The following is a 9463-nucleotide window of genomic DNA, read 5'->3' on the forward strand; positions in this document are numbered from 1 at the left end:
CTTAGAACACGTGCGTGTGGCGCTGTGCGGCCTACTGATTACTTAAGTGTCTCTCACGTCACTTGGAGGAAAGAGTCTGTATTTTGGTTTTAATTCAGTTATTTCTTTCATGGCCCATGCTCTAGCTCCACCCAGAATACTTAAAGTCTTCCAGTTGATAGGCTCCCTACTCATAGCTGCCAAGAGTGCTGTTGTGATTTCCACATTGGCCTTGCAGGGACAGGCAGAGTACTTTCAAACCACAGCAAACGGAAAAGGGAAGCTCGTACCTTTGATGGGGAGGGCTCACGCAGTCCCAACAAACACCTTTCAGAAGCTCCCTTCTTGACCTAGAAGCCCAGAAAAGGCCCCTGAAGTGTCCCAGTCCTCATGTAAAACATACTCGAGATGGACTATTATTTAATGCTGACATGAATAAATAGTAATGACTAATTTTCAGAAGCAGGTGTGACATTAGTGATCAGAGGTGACGAGTGAGGATACGAAGTATGGATGTGCACTTATCCTGCTGTGGGTTTGTTTGAAACACCCTAACAAGCCATCCTCATGCCTGCCTTTGCCGAGCTCCATGACCACCCCTCCTTCATTTAGGCAAACGGTGCTGTTCTCAGACACCTACTGAGGCTGCATACAGTTCACTGAAAGTACCAAATCCCGTGTTTCTGTGAAAGAGCAACGACAGTCGTAGTTCAGTATATTCAGGTTTTCTTCAAGATCAAATTCCTGAGAAACCTTCCCTGTCGCTCAGTTGACTTATACCCGAGAACAGAGAGAAAGTGGTCTCTGGCCCGACTGTTCAGCCTCCCAAAGCTTGTTCACCGGGGGAGGTGGGACCAAGGTCGACTGCCACACATGCCTGCATTTCAGGGCGTACATGCCACGCAAAGTATGGGCCGGGGGTCATGTAAACTCTGTCTTCTCCCCATCTTTGAAAGAAGGCAAAACTCACAGCATCCTCGAGGTGGATTTCATCTATGGAATGCGCCCTCATCCGAAGTCAGCACGCCGGGCGAATGAGGACCGGTAAGGACTGTCTTTGTCAGGAGGGACAGGATCTCTGCCTGTGTTTCCCAGGTGGAATTGCCAGCATTCAGTAAGGGCTACAGCGTGCAGGTGGCTATGTTCTTACTCGTTCAGTACTAGTAAAAGCCCTGTGTGGTGTAGGTACTGTTGTGTCCCCATTTTAAAGATGTGGACACTGAGGCACGGAGAGGTTAAGTGACTTGCCTAATGGTCTGGTTATCTATTGCTGCGAGACAGGTCATCGCAATCCTTAATGGCCTGAACAACTGTTCTTGGATGGTCTCAGAAGGTCAGGAACCCAGAAAGGGCCTGGCCGGGCACTTCTGGGCGGGGTCACTCCTGCGGTTGTCCCACTAGCTGGAGTTTTTTAGGCACCTCCCGAGGGCCAGTTTTGGTGCTGCTTGCTGAAGACATGAAGGAGCCCGGTTCTTGAAGCCCAGTGGTCCAGCTGGAGACGCTGCCAGGTAAACCCGCTCCACACGGCGTCAACCTGCTCCGCACGGTGTAAACCAGCTCTGCACGGTGTAAACCGGCTCAGAAGCAGGTAGAAGGCGGGTGGGTGGGATGTCTGGGACTGGCTTTCAAATGCTCCAGAAAACAGGCACGAAACAAACAGGTTGGGGAGAAATGTGTAGAAAAATATTTGGAAAATGTTGATAATTGCTAAAGGTGGGAAAAGGTGCACGGAAGCCTCATTTCCTTCTACTTTTAGATATATCTGAATATTTTCATGATAAAAACATAATGAAAGGTACAAGGTCGCAGGAGCCCCAGTGGAGGGGACCGATTCTAGGCCGTGCGGAGCAGCGGGAGCCAGGGCTCCTTGCGGGGGTGGTGCGGCGCCACCTCCAATGCCTCGCACAGTTGCTGTGTTTTGCTCGTGTGGAAACGCGTTTCCACCGTCCCGAGCAGATAATGTTATGGGAGCCGGGCTTTGGAGGACATGCAAACGGCTGCAGAACAGACAAATCAAGGACGCTCTTCCAGGGGATCCCGGCCGTGCTGGCTGGCGGCCACCTGCCAGCGCCGTGGCTGCCGCGTGCTTTCCGCGTGGACAGACTCGCCCGCTGCTGAGCAGAGCTGGCGTCGCTCCTCCTGCCTGAGACGTTCACGTGCAGTGATAAGAGAACTGGGGGGAGTGAAACTCACCTGAGAACTGGGGGGGAGTGAAACTCACCTGAAACAGGAAGAATGCTGCCTGGGGTCACCACCGCCGAGCTGGAGAGCTGGGCTTTGCCTGCTGGAATCGAAGGATTTGGGGATGAAACTTTTCTCTTTTTAGCTTTATCATGCTCATCAGATGGGAGGATTATAGTTTGAAAAATGTTTGATGTTGGGTGCTAATCGACCATCATTGTCTCAACAAAGGACTGGATCCCAAATCCAAATTTAACAGAAAAAAGTGCTATATTCAAGGTGCAATGCTGAATTATTTAAACAGGGCAGGAGGGGCTCTGTGATGGCGCATGATTTTCCTCAGAGGTGTTAGCTGCTCAGACTACATTTACAATGTCTTCTGCACCCTGATTGCCATCCTTGATTGCATTTTCTTTTTTATTGTGAAAATTACCAAACACACAGAAAAGTAAAGACTATAACGCACTTACCTGCTTTTGCTCGGCTTCCGTAGCTGTAATGCTTTGCCGTCTACGTGGTCTTGTACCCCACCCACACCTGTTCCCCACTTAGATAATTCCACCCGTAAGTAACAGGACTTCCTAAAAACGTAACCACAATGTATTATTAATAATTACCAATAACTCCTTAAGCTCGTCTAATTCACAGCGTAGATTCCGTTTTCCTGACTGACTAAGCAGTCTTTTCAAGGTTGGTTGGAATCAGCATCCAAACAAGGTCGATCATTATATTTATGTCTCACAAGTCATTTTAAAAGTTTCATTTACTGTAGAACAGCCCCTTCCCCCTTTTTATCCCTGGTCATTGAAGTGTTGAAGAAATGCAGTGTTATCTTGTAAAATACTCCACATTCCGGTGTTGGCTGATTGCTTGCCCCGGTGTCACTGAGCTTGTGTCTCTGTCCCCTGCGTTTCCTATGGATGGTGAGAGTTGGGGAGCAAAGCTTGCGCAGTCCCTAGCTGCGGCCTGCCCCTGTCCCTGTTTTCTCTTTGTATTTATGTCTCATATTTGGCATGCTCAGCTGATCAGTGGGTTAGAGGATGACACCCTAACCGCCTTATTAAAAGTTTCAACTAAACACCCACCTGGCAAGGGTCTGAATCGATGAATTAGAAGTTGTAAAATGTAATTTTAAAATGCTATTCTGCATTTATTGGCTAGAGTTATTTTGTATAGAAACTTCCCCCTCATCTATTAGGTCTGTTAAATTACCCTAAAATAAAGTTACTGTAGGAAGGAGAGAATTTTCAGTAGCTTAATTCTTTCTCCTTGTAATTTTCAGAGCGATGAGTTGGTGCCTTCCGCTTGCTCTAATGTTGTTCAAGGGCTTTGGTTTGGGTTCGTCGTCACTGTTTCCCCCTATCCTGTGAAATAACCACGTACCGGAAGGCTGGAGGACAGGCATGTCGGGTTGTGTGATTTGATGGCTTTGACATTTTCGGTAGCAGCAGCTGGTTCCTCGGAAGGAGACCAGCGCCCTCCTCCTGGCTTCATCGGGACCAGGGCCTAGGGGTGCATCTGCCGCACCCACCTGCTTAAAGCTTCTACTTTGAAAACTCAAATTGGCAAGGAACCTCCAGCTGTAAAGATAAAACCAACACCACGACGTCTACAGACTAGCAGATACCCACTTTCTTCCTCCTCATAGTTGCAAACCTTTAGCAACCATACACTGAAAATCAGCATCCCGCTGTTGTAGACGGTCCGAATGATTGCCTCGGGAAACCGGTGCAAGAGCCGGGCCTGAAGGAACGCCGGAATTGTGTTCAATCAGTTATTTTGCGTGAATTCTTTAAAACCAGGTGATCTTGGCTTGATGGCTTTCTCACCACACACACAGTTAAAAATTGTTCAGGACGCTTGTTCAGGACGGCGAGGCAGAGGGCCTCCGGCCCTGGGGTTTTGTCAGGGAGAGGGGACTCGGCCCACTACAGCCGGGCGGGGAGGTGGGGCTCAGGGTTGGAACATGGCTCAGAGGAAACAGCAGTGGCAGGACTCTTGCCAAAGGCGACCAGGGTGGTCAGGGACCAAGGATTCCTCCTTAAACCGGACTCTCCCCAGACAGGGAGGGAAGGCCAAGGCCGGGCCTCGGGGCGCAGGGGGCTCAAGGAGCCTGGCTCAGGTTTGGTGGGAGGAGAGCGTCTGGGTCCAGACCCAGAACTAGTCCCGGCGACACTGTGTTTTTCAGGTTAATAATTCCTCTCTCAGGCAGTGGAGTGTTGACTGTTCTGAGTCAAGTCTGAGCCCGCCGGTAAGCGGAGCCTCTCTTTTCGAGTGTCGCCTCACCTCGCCCTGGAAAGTGAGACCAGCTGCCCCTGAAGAGCGTGGCTGAGGGGCCCCCATGCGTGAAAACGGTCCCACCACCCAGGACGGCGGGGTGACCGACTGGCTCCCAGTTGTTTGGAGCAGAAAGAAATTTCCAAAGTGGTCAGACAGGCTGGGTGACTTCGGGACAATGAGCTTTTATGTTTTAAAATTGGAACCCAGCTGTGAAGGGAAAGGTTTTCAGGGACTTAGCTGAAAAAACAGCTTCAGAAGCCGGAGCTGGTGGAGCTGAGCGCTTCCCCACGGCCCCACTGCCGCGGGGTGCAGCTCCCAGGCCACGTTGCCAGGGCCCTGCCCGCTGCGCCCCTGCCTGGGCCTGGGGCTGCGGTGACCCGCCGCCTGCTGCGTGGGGATCACACCCCCAGGCGGACGTTGCCCTGCTGGTGACCGCCTCTGATTAAACATGATGTGGCCACGTGGAGAAAGCGGCCCGGCTGCAGTTCTCAGGCCCCACGCGTTTCCGCGGCGTCTGCAAAGCGCCTCCACCTGGGAGGTGACGCCGCATAAAATCACGTTTCTTCCAGAAGTAAACATGTCCAGCAAGAGGGGTGTGTCCGGCTGAGACTTCCCTGCCATCCGAAGGTGTCCGGGTCCTCAGGGGCCTCCCCACCCCGTGTTCCAGCACCCTCCACCCCTGCCACCCAGCTGCCACTCCAGAGGGCAGCCCCCAGCCCCCGAAGAGGGTGGCAAGGCCGCCTGGCAGAGGGGCGCCCCTGGCACTCCCGCTCCCAGGGAGCGCCCGCCGGGTCCCCCCGCCATCCCCTCTGCTTGGCTGGGCAGATCCTCGGGCCCCGACGGACGGATCCGCCTTTGTGAGAAGGGCCCTCCCCGCTGGAATCGCCTTTGTTCCGAGCTACGGCTCTGGGCACAGAGGAATATTTAACAACTTGGGAAAACGGCCGCGGTACGTTGTTGAGAGGAAAGCAAGTGACCAGAGAGCACGCGGGACGTGATCTTGTTCTGCGGGACAAAGCAAAGCGACCGCTACAGACACTTAGCCAGAGGCAAACGACCGGGCGTGTCCTCGCCAAGCTCTGGTTTTGGATTATTGGGTTATAGGGGACTTTATTTTCGTCGTATCTGTTTTAAAGTGTTTTCTATAGTAACTGTGTTCTTTTCTAGCAAGAAAAAATGATAAATGTTATTTTTATAGGAACATATCCCAGCAGCAGGGGGAAGAGAGTCAGTGGACGGGTCCTGGGCGTGACCCTGCTTCCTAGAGGCCTGTGACAGTCCCCGAGGCGGTGAGGGGCGCCAGGGCTGCGCAGTGCTCCAGGATGGGGAAGGGGTCCTCAGTTTACATCCCCACACTGAACCCCCTCTTCCCACGTGGGAAGTTCCCCTCAGAGGACCTGCTCCAGCGCTATCGCTTGAGAAGGTCCCCCATATCTAGAAATGTGACCCTGAGATTCCCTTCGGGAGAAAGTGGTACAAGTGGGGGGAGGGCTCCTTGTTCCCACAGGTTGCTGGGGAAAGTGGGGTTCTTGGGGTGCCCCTGGAATAAGAATTTGACTGTTGTTATGGTATATTGTTATATGGTATGTTAATATGGTATGTTGTTATCGTTGCTCTGTTTTATCAGTTATTGCTAATCTCTTACTCTAATTTATGAATTAAATTTTATCATAGGTGTGCGTGCACGTGGGAAAGCCAGGATCTGCGGGGTTCGGTACCAAGCCTGGTCTCAGGCATCCACTGGGGGCCCTGGAGCGTATCCCCCGTGGATATGGGACGACTGTAGATTTCTTTTTACCTTTAAGCCTGTGATCCATTTTGAGGTGGACTCTCAAAAGAATTGGCATACTTTTTACATTTGTTTTAAAATTATGAGTTCATATGATATTTCTAATTTAGATTTAAGATTATATAAGGTTATTAAAAAAATTTTTTTAGCCTCTCCTTTCTTTCATACTGAAAATCTTAGTTCCTAACAACATTAAAACAGTTACTTACTTGCTTTATCCTATAATATACCTATAACAGTCTAGAAATAAGTACACCAATATTACTAAAACACTACTGATTGAACTTTTAAATTTCCTTTGGTGTTCTTCGTGTTCTTAGATTGTATGATTCTAACAATATACAGTAAAAGTTCTGTTTTAAAGTTTCACTAAAATACTTGCTTTCTCTGTATGGTTATGCCACAGCTTTATATGTAGCTAAGGTGGTTGTTTCAAGTTTTTTTTCCCATCTTTTGGGTTTGCTTTATACTTTCTTTGTTTTTTAATTTATTTTTCAATTGTGTAAACCGCCTCCTGTTTCTGAACGACGCAACATGGTAAATTTCGCTTGTCTTGCTTCCGTCCTACTTGTCTCCAGGATTCCAACCTCTACCCCACTAGGTAATTCTTTTTATTAATTTTGGGTTATTTCTTTATTGGTTTTTTTGGAAGTGTCCCTATGTATCCTTCCTCTCTTACACAGTGTATCTATTATATAGTCTTATAAGATAAAATAGTGTAATAAAAATTATATATATATGTACATACTTACACTTTTACAATGTGGATTTTTTTTCTTTGCTTTAGCTCTGTCTGTATATCTTAATATTTAGGAAAGTGCATTTTTGTTCTAATTGCTATCTTTGTAGAACACCTTTAGGCTCCTCCTTTTTATATATTGTCTACTTGCCCACAACTATGGGTAATAATGAAACTACCAAATACCACTTTTTCGCTCTCCGCTTTCTCACCCAGCATCGGAATTAAAGTGAGTCTCCTGCTCACACTCAATACCGTGACTGACTTACTGAGCTCTTTCTACTTTCCAAAGACTTGGTTCATTCTGTGTTTCTATTATTTGTATTATATCTGGATTGTCAGTATATATAGTATTGAAACGCCTTCTTCTATTTTTATTCCCATCAGTTCTTGGTCTTAGTTCTGTGGACAGATATATTTAAGGCTCACCTAAGTCTTTGTTCTGCAGCTTCCTTTGATTATTTTGAGGTGTTGCCTGGAGCTCATTTTTATAGATTCCTCAGTGGGCATGTGGGAGCAATATTATCTGAGGTCTTGCATGTTTATAATGGTCTGTGACCTTTATTGTATTAATTAAGTTAATTAAATTAATTAATTTGCTCTATTGAGTTTATTGGGGTGACATCGGTTAACAAAACCACACACGTTTCAAGCGTACAACTCAACAAAACATCGCCTGCCCACTGCATCGCGTGCCCGTTGCCCAAGTCAAGCCCCCTTCCGACCCCCTTGGTCCCCCCTTTGCCTCCTTCCAGCTCTTCCGCACCCCACTCTCCCTCTGGCTGTCACTGTTCTGTTGTCTGTTTCTATGTGTTTTATATAAATATATTTTTTGCTTAATCCCTTCATCTTTTTTTCATCCATCACCCCAACCTTTATTTTTGAAAGGTATATAATTTTTCTGGATACAAAAATCCTTGGTTTATGTTTTCTTTCCTTGAGTCTTATAAATATACTGTTACGCTCTTGTCTGTTATGAAGCGTTTTTATCAGCAAGTCTGGCACAAGTCTAATCTTTTCTCCGTTATCATTTGTTTTTCCCTTTGGTCTGGACACCAAATGACTCGCTCTTTAACCTTCCATCCCAGTAGTTTGGTTAGAACGTGTCCCCGCTGGGCCACCTGGCTGAGTTCCGCAGGAACGCGGTGTGACCTTCGGTAGGTGGGCTCAAGCGTCTTTCTGTTTCAGGACAGAGTTCTTGAGTTTGCATTTTTTCTGACCTACTGATTGGTCTCCTTCAGGATCTCCAGTTGTACGTTGTTGGATTTTCTTCCTCTATCTTTTTAGAAATCCTTTTTAAATTTCTGTTGGATTTCTTCCTTTCCTCCTTTCTCATCTCAGTTTCCCTTGCCGTGCTTTCGCGATGCCTGCCTGCTCCTGTGTAACTTCTTGCTTAGTCTTAATTCATACATAATATTTTCTAATTTTTTTCTGAGCTCTCTCAGCCCTGACTTGACACCCCCTGTGGTCTGGCTGTCTCATTTCTGAACTCTCATATATCATGTTGATGCCATGTCTGTGTAACCCTCAGAGTTTTAAAAATTATTTTGAGTTTATTTTGTATTAGAAACCAGTCTTTTCATCTGCCCTGTGGCCGTGTTTTCCGGGCGTGCCTTCTTGCCTGTTGGTACAGAATTCAATTCATTTTTCTCTTCTTCCTTAAAATATCTTCATATGGGGGTTTAATTACATTTCTTTTCTAATGTGTATACTGATGGAAGAGGGTTTTCCCTGTAATTTAAAAACAATATTGTCATGTAGGGAGTAGGGCCAAGACCAAGGTGGATTTTGGCTCCCAGGTTCCCGTCACTGTTCTTGTCTTCAAAGTGCTGCATTCTGGGTGTCTCACCTCCGGGCCACAGGCCCTTCCTTTGTACCTTATCTCTGTCTGCGCCCAGGGCCCTGCTCTGGTCAATTCAGATTCTACCACCAGAGGGTTTTACTCAGGGGGGGTCTTTGACCTCCTAGAAGGAGAGTTTTAATGAGTATTTCTGAGATCCTCGAGGACTTAGGTCACTCCAGTGTCCTCTGGGAGTGGAGTCCTCCCTTGGGAGGGTGGCCCTTTTCTAACACCCGTGCTCTGACTCTAAACTCTCAGGTTACCCTGGCTGGCAAGACCCAATTGTGTGCAGCTCCTCCCAAATCTGCAGTTAGTTCAGGTAACTATGGTGGAGTATGTGTACCCCCAAATCAGCAAACACTACAAGTCAAGTTGGTTTTTGCCTATTTGTTTTGTTTTGTTTTTGGAGAGCTCGGTTATCAGCACATCACCTGCTCCCGCACCATCAGAACGCTCCTTCCTTCTCCCCTAAATTCCTCACATAGCTGCTGACCCTCCAAGCATGTGAGCAGGTTTTGTTGGTGGTTTGGTCCTACCTACCGCCATTGTGAGGTTCCTGACTCAACCTTGTCACCTAATTTTATTGAAAATATTGTCCCAGTGTTCTTAAATGTTAGTGTCCTATTGCTGTGAGGATCAGGAAATAGTTATAATG

The sequence above is a fragment of the Miniopterus schreibersii genome (assembly GCF_964146895.1).
Source record: "Miniopterus schreibersii genome assembly, chromosome: 2".
Lineage (NCBI taxonomy): Eukaryota > Metazoa > Chordata > Mammalia > Chiroptera > Miniopteridae > Miniopterus > Miniopterus schreibersii.